Source organism: Cydia amplana, chromosome 5 (genome assembly GCF_948474715.1).
Source record: "Cydia amplana chromosome 5, ilCydAmpl1.1, whole genome shotgun sequence".
NCBI lineage: Eukaryota > Metazoa > Arthropoda > Insecta > Lepidoptera > Tortricidae > Cydia > Cydia amplana.
In genome coordinates this window covers 9,419,834-9,437,434 of record NC_086073.1, presented here as the reverse complement: position 1 = coordinate 9,437,434, position 17,601 = coordinate 9,419,834, and the positions used below count along the sequence as shown (strand labels likewise).

The 17,601-nt window shown below is 36.8% G+C and overlaps 1 protein-coding gene across 1 annotated transcript in view; it reads left to right on the top strand.

Moving 5' to 3' along the window:
* Positions 1-17,601, top strand: part of LOC134647963 (neural-cadherin-like) — an 87,805-nt gene that overhangs the window by 61,364 nt on the left and 8,840 nt on the right. The window lies entirely within an intron of this gene.

The window sequence follows — 17,601 nt, the reverse complement described above, 5'->3', positions numbered from 1 at the left end:
TACATTCGGAAAATGTTGGTTCTTAATTGGACTGATTGGATCGAATTAACAATCATAAGCCGTGTGTACTTGAACGAATATGTTTGTAAATACCTAAGTAATTTGTTATACATATTTTGATTGAACAGGAAATGAGAGACTCAAATGGATTCTTTGATGAACTAAGAACTAAGTTCAGGTGACGTGACCTTCTATTTCGAATACAGGAGAGACTTCACCAACATTTTTTTTTTCATACTCGACCAGAAGACACATATAATTTTACGAAAGGTCAGAGTGTAGCATCGGAAATGGGCGCATTGTTCAGATCGCAACATGTGTTGATGCGAGTGCGGGACTAGCGGGGTAAAAATAGACCGCACCGGACATTGAACCGGCGCGCGGGACATCGCCGTAATGGAAGTGTCCCAGCGTTCAGTGACGGTTTTCGCGACTGAACCAATTTCCCAATGCTGGAAAATTATGTGGTTGCCTTGAAATTGCAGCTGATCTCTCGGCGTTTTCTACAACACGTGACGTACTCTTATGCAAATATAAATGGATAGGCTAATACTTTAATATGATTGCAATGCATGTAAATATGTATTTATATTACCGATTCTGGGCCCGTAAGTATACAGCTTAGAAAATTCTCTTCGCTTTCAATAAATTAGATTTTCAGTGCTTCGCATTCGTCTCCGCTGTCGTAATTGAGTGACGAAAGACATAAGATACGATGCGACTCATGTGACGCACCACTCGGGACATACAAATACAAACTTTCATCTTACGAGTATATCATTATTATAGTCGCAAGGCGTTAGAGTGCGTGTTCAGATATGTTTACCACCTCGGCCTATAATACTATAATATATAGTATCACCGTCGTTTCCCGTTGTTACGATTGTCGCCCATAGGAATACAGGAACTACTATTTGCTGGATACTGGATAATACTACTTCTCTTATAGGTACATGCACTTTTTAGGTTTTATACGAATACATTATTGCAAAAACTACAAAGATAATTCATAGTCACATAAAACTGTTCTTAAGTTGCATAGTAAGTGGTAATTAGGTGCACTTGGCGGAATGAACGGCTACTGCTCGCCGTGGGCGCTGTATCATTAGTAGTGCGCAGCGCTCGGAACCTAAAAGTCGTATCTATTACAGTTTTAGAGTGTGACATTTAGGCTTATGCCTTAAGCCGGAAAAGGGCTAAGATGACGCGACTCGACGCATTGTGTTGTCAATTACCAATTGCATCGCTACGGTAAACGGTCTAAACGGACAATATCATCCAAAAAGCTCCAACCTCGGTATGCCAACGAGGTCAGTCGAAACTATGCACTAGGTCAGCGGTTCTCAATCTTTTTTTTTTGACGGAACCTTTTGGAAAGCGAAATACTTGATGGAACCCTACAATACGGTGGCGGCATAGTAAAATTTTTCGAGGCGACTAAAGCATAGTGTTCTTAATTCTTGCGGAACCCCTGCAGGGATGTCGCGGAACCCTAGGGTTCCGCGGAACACACTTAGAGTATGGCTGCACTAGGTATATCAAAACAATTTCACGTCAATATCTGTGGTAACTCCCGTTTGTCACTAACGCCGTTCTTCTGCTAGATGCGATAAGTTCTATATCATCAGCCTGTGTGCAGGAGGCACGTGCCGTAACGATCTAACGACAGGTGTTCATTGTGAACACTTTACACCGGTACTATATGTAGTCACCTGAACTTTTATACGAGGGCGTTCCGCACATAGACAGTACCTAACTAGTCACAGATTGTTTGTTGGTCTGGGTTGTAAGACACGTTGCACATTTTTAAGTTTAGAAGTTATAGATTCTTAGATCTTTCTAATCAAAAGGCTGATTGTTCATGTATATCTTAGCGTACACACTTGCAAGTTAACAATAACGTTATTAGGTAAAATTTGTGATCATATATTTATCAGCTTTTTAAGTACCTAAAGTTATTTCAATTAAATAATGTTATTGGTTTAAATTAAAAATTTAAGTTCTTAAAAGCACATGTTGTTTCATAAGTGGCGCAAACAATGTAATTTAAACGCGGACATGAAGTAAACATGTCTTCATAAAACTACCCGAGCTTCTAACCTAGGCACTTGACTAGGTACCTATATTAATTTAGGGCTGAAACTTTATCGCATGTTTCTAAGTGGAGTGGTATCACTCTCTCTAAGTAAGCGGTTAAAGCGATACCCTTTCTGAGCTCCTTCAATAACACTAGACGAGACTTTTCTGAGCCCGTCTCGTACAAAATGTGGCTTTTGTTATGAATGTAAGTACAGTCGACTACATATCTTGATGGATCTGGATGGATGGTATCTGCCCGCTATATGGCTAAACTTATATCTAAAGGGTAACTATTTAGCAACTTGTGGTCAAGAAAAATGTTGAATTGCTACCAACATGATCACCTAGTTGGGCATACGATAAGCGTAAGATTTTCCATCTTGCTATCAATACCTGAACTGCTAGCATGAGTTGCGTTCTCGCGCGCGACTCCATACATCTGGCGCGACTTCAAGTACCTATACAGGGTGTCCCAAGAAGTAGTGATATACTGAAGCTGGGAGGTAGAGGACCTAGAGGGCTATCTGAATCACCCCCATGTATGTTCCGCGATTTTTCGTATTTTCGGAGTTATGATTTTTTTTAATTTTTCACCTATCGCCGCGAGTACGATGAGATTTTTATTTATGGTGACGTGAATTATTGCGGTAGATGCTTGATTTTTTTTGTGTGCTAAGCTGATAGATAGGCCAATTCAGTATGGTAACATTTACTATCGTTAGATCTCTGAATGGAATTAAAAAAAAATTTAATGCCAAGAAAGATAAAATTACCCAGTATGTTTTATTTTTCTAAGCGCCCTTGAAGTTGTGAACATACTGGGTAATTTTATCTTTCTTGGCATTCGCGAGAACGCAACTCATGCTAGACCGCCTGAAATAATGGCCACACTGAATACAAATGCCAACCTTTCATAGTGACATACTGACAATTTGATAATTGGAATAGTAGTAATAAACTAATAAATATAGAAGTGAGTAGTAATCACTTAATTTTTTTCCATTATAAAAGACAAATTTTATTGAAGAATAAATGCACGAAACTAACAAGGCACAGACACGAATTTGGCTAAATAGCCTATATTATTTATGCTATTATTTGTATTTAATTATTAAATTTGTATAAAACATTGTATTTTATTTCATGTTTTATGTAGGTATATCTCAAATTATAATTGTATGTCACTAAACCTTAATCTAACATTTGTTTTACCTACTAACAGGGTATAGTATGGTTCTCCTGGTTCGGAATAAATAAATAAAAATTTACGAAAATCATAACAATTCTTACAATCTATCACTTCATGGTATACAATAAAGGTTAAGATACAATTTAAATAAATTGAGGTAGAAAGACGAAGTTATCCCTGTAAGAGATCCATCTAACCGTTGAGTTTAGTTGTCACGATCATTAACATCTTAGAATGTACAATTGTACATACATGTATTACCCATTCCTGAAGCCCTTTTCTCATCGATATAATTGGAGCCAAGTGTCCAAACATGATACTCATGGGTTGTGAGGAGTAGGGCTTGCATTCCGGAATTCCGGAATTTCGAAATTCTGGAATCTCGGACAAATTTTCCGATATTACAATTCCGGAACTGAGACTGCTGAATTTCGAAAATTCCGGAATTGGATTTAAGTACTTTTATTAGATTTTAATACGTTTACTACTGAAAATTTCCAAGAAAACTCTACGCGAAACTTTTGATTTAAAATTATTCAATATTTGGATATTTTATTCTCAATTCAGAAGAAGGTTTCCTCAATGAAAGATTTCGGATCCTGTAGCAGCTTATATTCTGCAACAAAACAACCTTAACTCGGGAACAAATAATCGTCATAAACTCAATAAATGCCCTTACCGAGATCGGAACCCTAGGAACCGAAACCGTTATATTTAGACATTACGTATATATATAAAATTAGGCATATAGCCGTTTGCTAGCATCTGTTGTTTCCCTTAATTAATACGTCGTATCATTTAAGTAAATAAAAGTGACCATAATAATAAGTTGCTAACATAAGAGGTGCAAAGACGGCACTACTCAATTTATTGATATTTCTCGATTAAATAATACTTCAAATTAAATTCCTCTAAAACAATACTTTCTTTTATAAATGTAAAGTTTCAGAATTTCATAGTTTTTGTAGGTTTGATTAAAAAATCTAATAAAAATATGATGAACCCTAATTCCGGAACCAGTTCCGGAATTCTGGAATTGAGAGCCAATATCGAAAATCAGTTCCGGAATTGGAAACCGTCCGATATTGCAAGGAGATACTTGTGTCAATAATTTTTGTACTTGGCGTTTTTGTTTGAAGTGACGTGGGCGTGGGCTTGACCTTTGTCCAAGACTTGATGGGAGCCCTTAAATTGTTCGCGTGGGGTATACCTAAGTAAATAATAAACAACTTTTCGAAATTATTTTGTGGGCTTTATGCGTGGTTATTTATGTAAGTAATTCGGTTATTCTTATTCAAAGTGTACTTTGTCTACTTAAAATGAAAGGTTTGTTGAATAATATGATACCTATTATTCATTTATTTTTGGAAAAAACTATTTATAGGTACTCTAACAGGAATCTCTTATGACGAAACAACCTTCAGGAATCTCTACTTCAATAATATAATATAATAATCTCAATCTTAAATAAAAAATAATTTACTGCATACCTAACCTCGCTATAAATTATAGCAGAGAGACGTATCGTTTTGGAAATAACTAAATGACACTCTTCGTTTATACAGACAAATAAACAATACATTTCGCGCCTCCCCCTAAACGTATTTGAGGACTCCTTTCTGCTGTGGGTAAACATAGGCATAGTTCGTAAAATCTAGTAGGAGTGATACCTGTCTTATGTACAATAAAGTACGAGGGTTGTTTGAGAAGTAACTTGGTTTCATATAAAAAAATAATAATATTGCAAATGTATTTATTTTATTTCTCTACGTAATCCCCCCGAAGTTCTACGCACTTGTCCCAACGAGTCTGCATCATCTCTATGCCTTCACGGAAGTGCGTCTCTTCAAGGGCCTCGAAATACGCATAGACCTCCCGTATAACCTCCTCATCGGACTTAAAATTTCGCCCTAAGAGAAATGTTTTTAGTTTCGGGAAGAGATGATAGTCCGACGAAGCCAAATCTTGTGAATAAGCAGGGTGTGGAAGAAGTTCCAATCGTAACTACGACAATTTTTGTGCAGCGACACGACTTGAATGCACCGGAGCGTTGTCATGGTGAAAAATCACATTATTTTTTGCCAAACCTGGACGTTTTTCAGCTATTGCCGCCTGTAACTGATCTAAAAGTGATGCGTAGTATGCTACAGTTATAGATTTTCCCTTGGCCAGGTAGTCAATTAAAAGTATCCCTTTGCGTCCCAAAACACAGACGCTATCACCTTTCCAGCAAACGGAATGCATATGGCTTTCTTTGGAGTTGGCTCACCATGACCAACCCATTGTTTCGACTGATGTTTCGTCTCCGGGATGTAGTGATGGATCCAGGTTTCATCCATAGTGACAAAACGGCGAATAAAATCTGTTGGATTTTTTTTAAACACCTGCAAATCTTCTTCAGATGTTCACATGCGAATACGCATTTGTTCTGGAGTCAGTAATCGCGGCACTTACCTTACACAAAGCTTTTTCTTGTGAAAATCGTCGTGTAAAATAAAATGCACCCGCTCAGAAGAGATGTTTGTGCCTTCAGCTAATTCGCGTATTTTCAATTTTCGGTCGGCTAAAACTAAATCATGGATTTTATCGATGATTTCGGGTAAAAGTGCTGTTTTCGGGGCTCCAGGGCGAGGTGCATCTTTAATGCGTGTCCTGCCTCGCTTAAACTCATTTACCAAAAGTCAAACCGTTCCCTAGGAAGGACACGAACTACCCAACGTAGGTAAAATCCTTTCATGGATTTGTTTCACAGTTTTGCCTTCCAAAAAAAGACCTGAAGAACTCCACGAATTCCAATTTTCTCCATTTTCCCGCGTAACTCAGACCAGTTTTGTTTGAACTACTGTCAAATGACAAATTCCTGCCAAAAATGACATGACGCCACATATGAAATATGTTTAATTACTAAACTAAATCAATACATACAGAGTTGATGCCAACGCCATCTATACATAGGCGAAACAAGTTACTTCTCAAATTACCCTCGTACATACATACATATTACATACATACATAATTACATACTAGTGAAATAAATCATAGCGTGGAAAGTCTATCAGTAACCACTCCATCACTGTGTTAAAAGCCTGAGTATACCACCATAACGACGATCTGGCTACAAACTGATTACGAAACCGAACCTCGCCCACGAAATGAAATTATGAGGATTCTCATCTGGAACGTTTACAGTAGAACTTGGAAGCTGCTTAGTTATGCAATTTGATTGAAAATTTCCGGCGCTCATCATAAATTATGATTAATGATTTTGCCAATTTACGACTCCCGTTCGGTGTAGTCGGATTTAGTCGGCATTGGCAAAACTGTCAATTGCACGTCTTTTCAGTTAGACGAGATTTCATTGTGCGCCGCTCCGCCCTTCAGCGCGCGCCCCGGGCGCTCGCTCCAGGAAATTGGGCAGCTTTTACCACTATACTTGCTTCCGCTCGGCTTTTGATAGACTTTTAGGTTTAAAATGTTTTTCGCAAACCCTATTTATGACCGAACGTTCAAATATTTTGAAAAATAACGGCTTGTACATTTATTTAACCCAAATTAAACCGCAGGTTTGTAAATAATAATTATACCTCATAAGCGAATTTATGGATGTTCAGTTACTATTTGTTTGCCTCAGACAAATAAGGAAAGCAACTAAAGTGCTTTATTGCCTATGTGATGTGGGTTCTTGTTCCGAAATTCCACTTAGGTAAATGTCTAACCATTTTTGTTTCTTTTTAAAAGTCAGATAAGTAAGGGTTATTATTTTAAATATGGTTTTGTACTTACAACAACCGTTGCGATTTATCCGATTTTCTTTCCTTCATAATTATTATTATCTATTATTAATGTAATTTGATTATTATCTAATAATATAGCTGTAAGTTATAACTATACATTTACACATAAAAAGATGTAGGCAAAATGAATAGGGAAATAAAAAAGTAACGCGTAAGAAGAAACTAATAACTTAGTTTTAAATGATAGAACGTCGTCTAAAGTAGGTAAGTAGGTAGGTACTTACTGCACCAGGTTCGCCAGTGTTCATTACAATTATGGGTGGATGAATGGATAGTTTCGAAGGTGAGGGAAACCCGTATCGGCCTAATGAAGCCCCGCACTGACTATTTAATTGCCTTATTATGAAGGGCCCGTATGCGACCTCGAACGTACGAAAGAGCATATGTTAGTAGGGATGCCTGGTCAGTTCCTTCAGGGCGTCGAGGGCAGCATTCTACACTACCGGCCCCAAATGACCCGACAAATTGACTAAGACACGCAATAGTTTGCTTTCGTTAATCGATTGCAATACGTCATTTTTATGACAATAGATAATTATCAGCTTGTTAAATATTTAAATATTGGGGTGGTTATAGAATCGTTATGATTCTAATATCATAACATACCTAATGCCACTCTCGCCATAATAGAACAATGAAAATTCATAGAATATGAATCCAGGCAAATTGTGATTAATTCAGAAGACAATAAAGTGTAGGGTCGTCTCATCTGTTAGAGAACCGAAAAACAAACGTCTTTGGGAATTTAATGGCGCCTAAAAGATTACACAACCGAACTCTACTCTATCTACAAAACAATGTTGTTAATTATTGTTTTTCAACTGATTACATAGTAAACAGAAATCGATACGACGTTATTTATATGAAATATATACCAGTTAATTCCCTAAGGAAAGGGAACTTAAAAACAGGATTTTCTCACCTGGAAATAAGTAGGTTTATTTCGAATTTAAAGGGTGTAAATATGACCAGAAGTACAGCTGTAACATATTTCGCGTTTCCACAACATTAACCCGTCAGTTAATATTTCGGCTTCCGTATTTCACGAGCAGTTAGGACGGTCCAGTATTAATTAATGTCACTAGTGCGGACTCTAATTTTAGTCGCCATGTTTCTGCTCCGGTATGCGCGTTCCATAATAATCGGGTAACAAATAAGTCGCTCCACAATGTTCTCGTTCACTGACCGTGCAATGCGCAATTTTGTACTGTGGGTTTCACCGTTATTTAGATACTAATTGTCAACATAAAAATGACGGTAAACTTACAGGAACTCTCAGCTGTTTCCATTTGAGCTCTTGAGTTCAGGTTTTTTGAATAAGGGCTCCCTCAGTCAGGTTTCTCCTCGAAATAGCGCTCAGAATCTTTACTAGTGACCCGCCCCGGCTTCGCACGGGTTAAACCTTCCTCTTGAATCACTCTATAAAAAAAACGCATCAAAATTCATTGCTTAGTTTTAAATATCTAAGCATACATAGGGGTGCACAGGCAGCGGGAAGCGACTTTGTTTTATACTATGTAGTGATTATGTTTTTCTAGAAAACAGGTAAAGGAGAAATGCAGGTACTGAATTCTAGTTCATGTGTTAAAGTATACAAAGGCCTTCACTTTCATTTTCTGTAATATATATAAAATAATGTATAATTCATAAACATAGGTAATTCATAAATCAAAAACTGTTTCAATAGGTACCGACAACTTTTTAGGACACGTGTTCTGGACGTGTCCTAAAAGTTTGAATTGTGATTTGATTTCCTTTGTGTGCTAGGGCAGTCGTGTAAAATAATTGTTTGTTAGAGTGGTTTTCAACTCTGTCACCTGTCCCTGAATTTAGCGTTGGTTTCATTAAATTTAGTGAATCCCTGTATGCCAGATTGTTACATGGGCAACATAATTTATTAATTTGTAAGCTGAGTCGGGACGAGTCTCCTGAGAATGATAGATAAGCTACACGCTACGCTTGTGATTGCGACCTATTTCATATCACGAATAGTTTGCGACATTTCTTTACATTAAATGTAATAATGTTAAACATTTTAGAATACCTAATATTCATTGCCGCCATACCACTATCAATTGACCTAGAAGATTTAAGTACTTACTAAGTTTCTAAATTGTTACTGTGTACTTCATACAATAATTAACGTGTTTCTTTTTTATTTTCAGGTAAAACACCGGTCAATTTGGATTGATAGTAGAGGTTTGAGATCTAATTGTTGTCGAGGATTCGTCACAAATCAACTACGAGTATGTGTATATTGCAGAAATATAATAATTAATAATTACATATTTACAGAATTACATATTTACAGAAATATGTAAAAAACTAAGTAGCAGTAAAATAAATCAAACTTCTATAACATAGCCCTGTAGGCGTCTAATTCGAATTCTGTTGAATTTATGGGACTTGAAATTGGTAGAGGGAGTGCAGGCAATGTAATGCAGAATAAGACGGCGCGCGGCGGAGAACGGAAAATTGATCAACGAATTCAAACTAAGTAATTTCCTTTTATTAGATAGGTGCTCAATTTAGTTCGGCATTTACATTTTAAGGTCCACTTGCACCACCCCAATAACCCGGGGTTAAGCGGTTAAACCGTTAATCCAGTGTCAAATTGTACTGGTAACCATGGTAACTTCAGGTTTAACCGGTTTACCCCGGGTTAGTGGAATGGTGCAAGTGCCTAACTTGTACAAATCTCTACATAAAGTAGGTATGTGTAAGTTAAATCACTCATGGAGTTTGACATTTACCCATCTTTTGACGACCACCTACCGGACGGTAAAAAAAGGTTATTTTAATATTATAATTAAGAGAGTCACTTCTGCTAGTTTTCATTTGTAAAATTAAACGTTACATATTACTTGTTGTCACCGCTTGACATTTCTCAACTAGAAACTGATTAGTTGTTCGCTATATACAAATTGAACAAGATCAATACTACTGAAGTACTAAATATTAAGAATAAGTAGGTATATAATATACCTACCTCTAGTTTGAACTCTCATATGAATATGAATTAACTCTCATAAACTTCTGATCTCTTCTTCTAATATTCATAAAACTATAGGAAGGTTATATCCATATTTGTACAGTCACCAGCATAAATAAATGACTATGGGCAGCCGTGCAAATATATCTGATGCTCCATTGGAGGCATAAGTATATGACGACACTACCTCGGTAAAAATATGTGATGCTTTGTGACCAGCAAAGCTATCGTTAGTCCGTATCCGCATAAATATCGGATCGGGTCGCTTAAAAATATTTCATTACTCATAAAATTCAAAATTATGTGATTACTCTCATCTGAAATAAATATCTCTCCACTGTTAAAGCAAATACATCGGATGGACGACAGACCGCCTATATATCTGACACGTTGGAAAATCACAAATAAGTTATCGACCTTTAAAAACGAACCATACATGTTTGGTATAGAGCCGTAAATTGTATAAAGTGATTTGACAATTCACGAAAAGAGTGCAGACTTGTCATTGTATATGTCTGTCTCACATTATATTCTATCATCGATTTGACGGAATAAACTGGATATAATTTTGAATCGTAACGTATTGCAATCATGAATCTAGTATATAACTAGATCTGGCATGAGGGGTGGGGGAAATGATAAATCGGGATAGTCTTATGTATCTTTCAGTAGGAGTAGCAGCGAAAGCGCTATTGTTGTTTGTCCTTGTCACAGTCTCACAGGTTGACTTCTTCATCATTCTTTTTTATGTAAGAAGGAGGTTTATTACACATTTTCTATTAAAAGTCTACCTGATTTTTAATTATGTCACAATTTAAAATTGCAAATGAAATACGTGAGACAGACATATGCAATGACAAGTCTGCACTCTTTTCGTGAATTGTCAAATCACTTCAAACAATGTAAGGCTCTATTCTATCCAGGTGTGGTTCATTTTTGCCGATTGATGACATATTTCATAATTTCGTGTCAGATATATAGGCGGTCCGTCTGCCATCCGATGTATTTGCATTCACATTGGAGAGATATTTATGCCAGATGAGAGTAATCACATAATTTTGATTTTTATGAGTAATCAAATATCTTTAAGCGACCCGATCCGATATTTATGTGGATACAGAGTAACGATGTTTTTGCCGGCCACAAAGCATCACATATTTTTACCGAGGTAGTGTCGTCATATACTTATGCCTCCAATGGAGCATCAGATATTTTTGCACGGCTGCCCACCGTCATATATTTGCTGGTGACTGTACATTTTGTTTAAGAACATATCACTAAGAATAGTTTCACTGACACTGTCACATATACGTATATGGTTTATTTACTTGTACATGCTACTCAAAAAATACAATGCTTAGAAAAAGGACTGTTATGTTACTGAGAAAATAAATAATAAATATTAAACTGATAGCTTTAGCCCTATACTAGAAATAAACTTGGTGTAATCGGACGTTACCGCGTTTCATCTTAATAATATAAATTTGTTCAACAACCTCGTTCTGTGGTATCGCAACGGCAGCAATAAATTGCCCCCGTCCAATTTGCTGCCGCCCAGCCAGACAGCCCACGATCGATACGTGGATTTAGATTTAGCATGATAAGTTTTCATTTAATATTTGATTGTCCAGGCGCAGTCAATTAGTCTTTATAACCGGGAGTGTAGTAGGTTATATGTTATATATGTACTTGTTTATCATAATTTAAAAGGTGAAATGGGTGCCTAACAGTAATTTAAACCTGCAACAGCATTTTATCTTAAATCAATAAGTTTACTGGGTTGTAAGTGGGTACAAACAGCAACATTCCTAACTGTACATTGGTGGACCTTATTAAAAAAGGCATAAGGTCCATCGAAGTACCTTACAGTCCAGTTAACAGTGTGGGCGATGGTACCTTACCTACACCACAATAAATAATAGTACAGTACAGCAGACTCACTCTCTAACAAAACGCGTCTGTTACGATCAGGGGGCCGATTTTTGAATCTCGACCATTCGATTTCGTCACTCGAAAATCAGTGGAAAACGATGAAATGTTATTTTTGAAATTCTACTGATAGAATTTGAGAATCGAGTGGTATTGGCCACTCGTATTCAATTCTATCAGTAGAAAGTAGGAATCCACAATTTTAGTCACATTTGTATTAAATGCCGCCAATAAAAATATATATCTTAAAGGAATTAATTTATTGGATTTTATTGTGTTACTTAGCTAGTTTTTGATTGAAATATAAATATTTTTAAGTCCTTATTATCGATAGTCAATAACTACACGGTCGAATGGTGACTTTCAAAAATAAGTTTTATTAGGATCGTGCGAAAAAAATCGTGTCAAATTTTCGTGTACGATTATTTTCGACCACTCGCTTTTAAATTCGAACGTTCGAAATTCAAAAATCGGCCCCCAGCACAGATATGGCCGCTAAGGTGGCGACAGCGCCACGCGCGGCTTATGGCTTTCCCCAAAATTGGGGCCGGAACGGATGTACTTTTATACTGTAGCAAAGCGACGAAATCGCGGAGTGAGACACGCCTGCCGACACGCAGAAAATGTAATTCTAATATCTTGAGGTATTGATAGCTATAATGTTGTCTGGAATATCAAGGTTTAAATTGTGACAGTAATTTCTCGTTGCTTTGTAAATCGCTTGAAACAGGGAAGACTTTCGTCATTAATCACTTTAGTGTACGTAAATTTTAATTTTGATTGATCACATCTTTACAAAGTTTGCGGCAAGTTTCGTTAGGTCGGATATTCCAAAAATATCTTTTTTTTTCTTATTAACTTTGCGCGTCTTATCGTTAACAGTACATATGGTCACTGGTAAAACAAACCATTGGCGTCGAATATTTTGTTTTAGCATATACTGAAGTCATTTTAAAAGGAGTGTACAAATAATGATCGTAAAATATTTCTCCTTCTTAGGTACCACTTGGCCAGTCCGTATTTCATCTTTGGTGGCGGAAAGTCTTAGATGGTAATTTTTGACAGAGTAAAATAGAGGCCAAAGAGGTATATAATTTTTACTTGAAAAAAACTGAGCTTTAATTGCAATATTTCGCTACAAGCAAACCAACATTTCGCTTCATAAGAATTCGTTAATACTGCTGATATAATAAACCCAACCGTCACATTATTTCTGCCGCATATATTATGAAATACCTGTCGCCGTATAAACTGATTGCTTCAGTCGCCACGTCAGGAGCAACCACGAGGGAAGCACGAGGCAAAAGAGTACGCATGCGTTATGAGCCTACGATATGCTATCCTCCCATTGGAGAATACCCCCCACGATCCAGAGGTGGGATGAGGAATCTCCCCGGCCTCTCTAGTTCTCATTTCCTACCGTATGCAGCGAGTACGTTCAAGTGTACCAGCGTAACTGTGACCTCGAAATTCGTAACAAATGTATGCAAGCGGAGAGCGCACTTACACTGTTCTGCTTCACCGTTCGATTCGCCTGCGTGTCAAACGGCCAGAATAACCCCCCCCCCACAGGTGGAACGAACTGAATTTTGCTCTGCACGCCACCATATTAAAACCCGCCGTATTTCACGGGATCCGAATGTCACCTCTTGATAATTGCCACGTGAGAAATTGAAATTTATGCAAATCACATACTCGTCATATTCTATTATGATTTAAATTCGACTCTTAAGTGCTTATCATTTGAAACTCAATTTGAGAATTTAAAAGAGTCGGTATTGAACAGAAAAATGCAAATTAATAAGAGATATTGAGATCGAAATTTTCAAATCAGCTTTTACGTGCATTTCGAATTCAAATGGACCTTGGTTTTATAGTGGTAAAGAAGACTTGATGTTTCTTTTTAATTTTTGTACCCGCAGTCTTGTAGCCCTGTCCTACCCTTTTTCTGTCTAGTTTCGTCAAAACATTACTTGTAAGCAAAGAGAATAGAGTGTTTAGAGAGTTATTCTCATGGTGAATTATGTAGCCAGAGTAAATTTTGTGCCATCTTTCGACAGAAGATTAAAACTTTTAGAACGCCATTTGACTTTGATCCCTATTCTTTCACCGCTACATATTTTTCATTTCATATTCAATGTTACATAATTTACTTTGACAATCCGCCTCTATTTCAAATTCTCTTTGCTTGTAAGGAACGTCTGGTCTGTAAGCTTATGTAGTGTAAGTAATTGGAAATATATTATGATTACCATATTTTTTGGGACGGGAAGGTTTTTATCTTGGACCGAATAGATATTATCAATGGGTACTGGCGTTCAGCCAAACGAGGGCAAGCGTGGTGTCGGGGAGCTGCGGGAGGCAAGCTGTTACTCCTCTGGGATTACAATGAGAAATCTAGAAGTGCAAACATTTTTTCAGGGTGAAATATGAAAAATGAAATATACATAGTATAAGTGTCAAATATGTATACGTGAAAATAAATTCTAATATATATATTAAGGTAGTGTATTAATTTATTTTAAACTTTATTGCACATTTTTTGACACTGTCCGAATCGATATTTTAAGACGTGACTGTACCTAACGAATATCTGACGCAAAATCGTATACGTACATAGTGCTTAAGAAGTTTAACCACTGTCACAAACATATAAAATTAGTGAAACTACAATATTTAAAAGCATTTAGGCATATAAACCTCATTTTAACCATGAACATCAAGACGGTACTGTATTATCTTTGTACCTACTTCGAATACCGAATTAGCGTATCGCCGGTCAGTTTCCTAATTCGTCAATTTTGCTGATTCAACAGTTTAATGATTAGACTGTTTCTTAATTCGCCAATTTCCTTTTTTGCCAGTTTCACTAAATTGTCAGAGCCCCTATTAAGCCAGTTTCTTGAGTCGCAAACTTCCTTATTCCTCAATTATCTTAAGTTGTCAGTTTTGCTATTTCGTCATGTTTATGATTTGCTACTTTTTTGGGGTTCCGTAGTAAACTAGGAACCCAGCTGTTTTTAAGGCGATCTTAAGGCGATACAAGACATATTTTTGTACTCGGCTAAAAGTCACGAAATGTAAGTTTAATATTTTTAAATCACATTGCCGTAGTCTTTAAAAAAAAACATAGTCATGTCTTATTGACTGTACCTACAGGAGAATAGCAGATGACATAACTTTGTATGGTGTCGGATAATAGTTTTAAAATAACATTTAATAAGGTGACTAGAAACATCAATGAAGCATCAATAGGTTCATCTTTTGATTCTGCATCAAGCCTTGGTCTCTTGCTACTTGCCACACGACCCTGAAATCACCTTGTATATTTGATACACCGAAACCTGACCGAAACACGACTATAAGACCCTGGCAACTAGTGAAACTGGCGAATATAGAAACCGATTATCTAGGGGAAATTACCATTTGACCAAACTGACGAATAATTAAATTAGCACATAAGGAAACTAGCAAATTTACGAAACTGAAGCCTAGCAAAACTGGCGAAAGAGTAAACTGAAGGTTTAGGAAAATGACCCACTAGCGAAATTGTCAACCTAGTGAAAATGACCAGAAGGTAAACTGTTGAATCAGCAAAATTGACGAATTAGGAAACTGACCGGCGATACGCTAATTCCGAATACCAATACATACATATGTATGTATATGTTGTACATACCTACGTATATATTTCTACTTTTGGGCGTCCAATAAAGTAAATTTATTTTGTATTAAGCATGTAATGGATATCCCAGAGTCGCCAGTTCGAGTCTCGCCCGGAACAGTGCGGTTTTCCATTTTTCCTTTATTTCTAAGCAGTGCAATAAAGTATTTATGTTTGTTAATAATTCACTGTTTTGTTCTTCACTGGTTCTTAGTCTTAAATTCTATGAAAATTCGTTGCGACATAAATTTAACCGCATTATTAAAGTACCTATCCCAATGTATTGGTTGTACAAAAAATAAATGCAGCACAAATTTAACTCTGCACGAACAAAACAGTAGAGTAACTATTACGTACAACTTGTAGGTACGCATGTGTATTTTTGGCTACCGTCCAGTTTTCTATAACCATGTACGTTGTACCCCTAGACGGCCATTCGCCTTTGTTGTTGTCAAAGAAGCCATGTGAATTATGTAAGTACTTATATAGTTCTTGCAATAATAAATCGTGAAACAAATGAATTAAACATGCCTAGTAGAATTACCTATGTTTCAGCTAGCTTTTGTTTATTGCATTAGATGTTATTTGTGGTGATGTTGTTGGGAATTGAAGATAATTTGAATATGAATAAATATTTCATCATAGTTTATGTTTCAGAAAGACATTCATGTTTTGGGATACTACGAACATGAGTGTCCTCGGACAGAAGTACTTATTGTAGCACGTAGCTATTATGAGGATCTAGAGACAGACGATATTCCAGTAAACCCTTATGAATATTAGATTCATGAAGGTTTACTATGGGTCCTGTGAATACAGAAGAGTGGCTCTATTCCACACGTTTTATTGACAGCTTATGACACATATGCTTAGTGAATCCATGAATTTAAAAAACCCTGTTCTTTCTATGCTGGCTGTGATTGTCTTATGGCTCCTCTACACGATGGGCCAGCGCCGGCCACTCCAAGGGACGCAGCCATGCGGTAGAATGAGATAGCAATATCACTTGCTCCCTCTAACGCATAAATGCGTCCCTTGGAGTGGCCGGCGCTGGCCCATCGTGTAGAGGAGCCATTAGAACGGCACTTGAAATTATTGCAGGTCACATGTGTCACAACTTTACTTGTGCTTACTTAACTAAAAGTTTGTACGGCAGTGTCCATGTGACATCAGCGAAATGGCCAAGCGGTACTGTGTGACCAAGATGTAAGCTTTGTAGAGCTTGTAAAGTTGGGTCTTACAAGAGTTAAGTTGATTTTCGGGAGATACGATTGAAAGTACCTACAATGAAATGAAAATGTACCTACTTCAATTATGTAACAAGTAGTAATTTATAAGTATTAATTATGAATTACCTGGACTCGTGCAGCACTTCACACAACCTAATTAACTTTACTCTTATACAAAATTAATTATTGAAAATTAATTTCGGTTAAAAACTGCTCATTTACAAATTGATCCGCATTTTCCGCAGCCGCTGAAAATTACGCCTTGTTTGAATATGGACGGTCGTCGGCGTTAATTGTATCACTTGTTATCGCTGTAGGTATCTAGGGGCCCGATTCGGATTTTGAAATAGACATCTGTTAGATATCTTTTAGACATCGCCAAGATACGATAACGATATGTTTAAGATCTAACCTGTCAAATTTGACATTTGCGCGATTCTGGAGATGCTCTTGAACGATTTCCACAAGATATGGCTTAGAGATCCAATTCACATCTAATAGATATCTAACTCTATCTAACGTAAAGTGACATTGGTTGCTCGAATTGCGCTGCAAAAGAAAAAAAGCGGCCAAGTGCGAGTCGGAATCGCCCATGAAGGGTTCCGTATTTAGGCGATTTATGACGTATTAAAAAAAACTACTTACTAGATCTCGTTCAAACCAATTTTCGGTGGAAGTTTACATGGTAATGTACATCATATATTTTTTTTAGTTTTATCATTCTC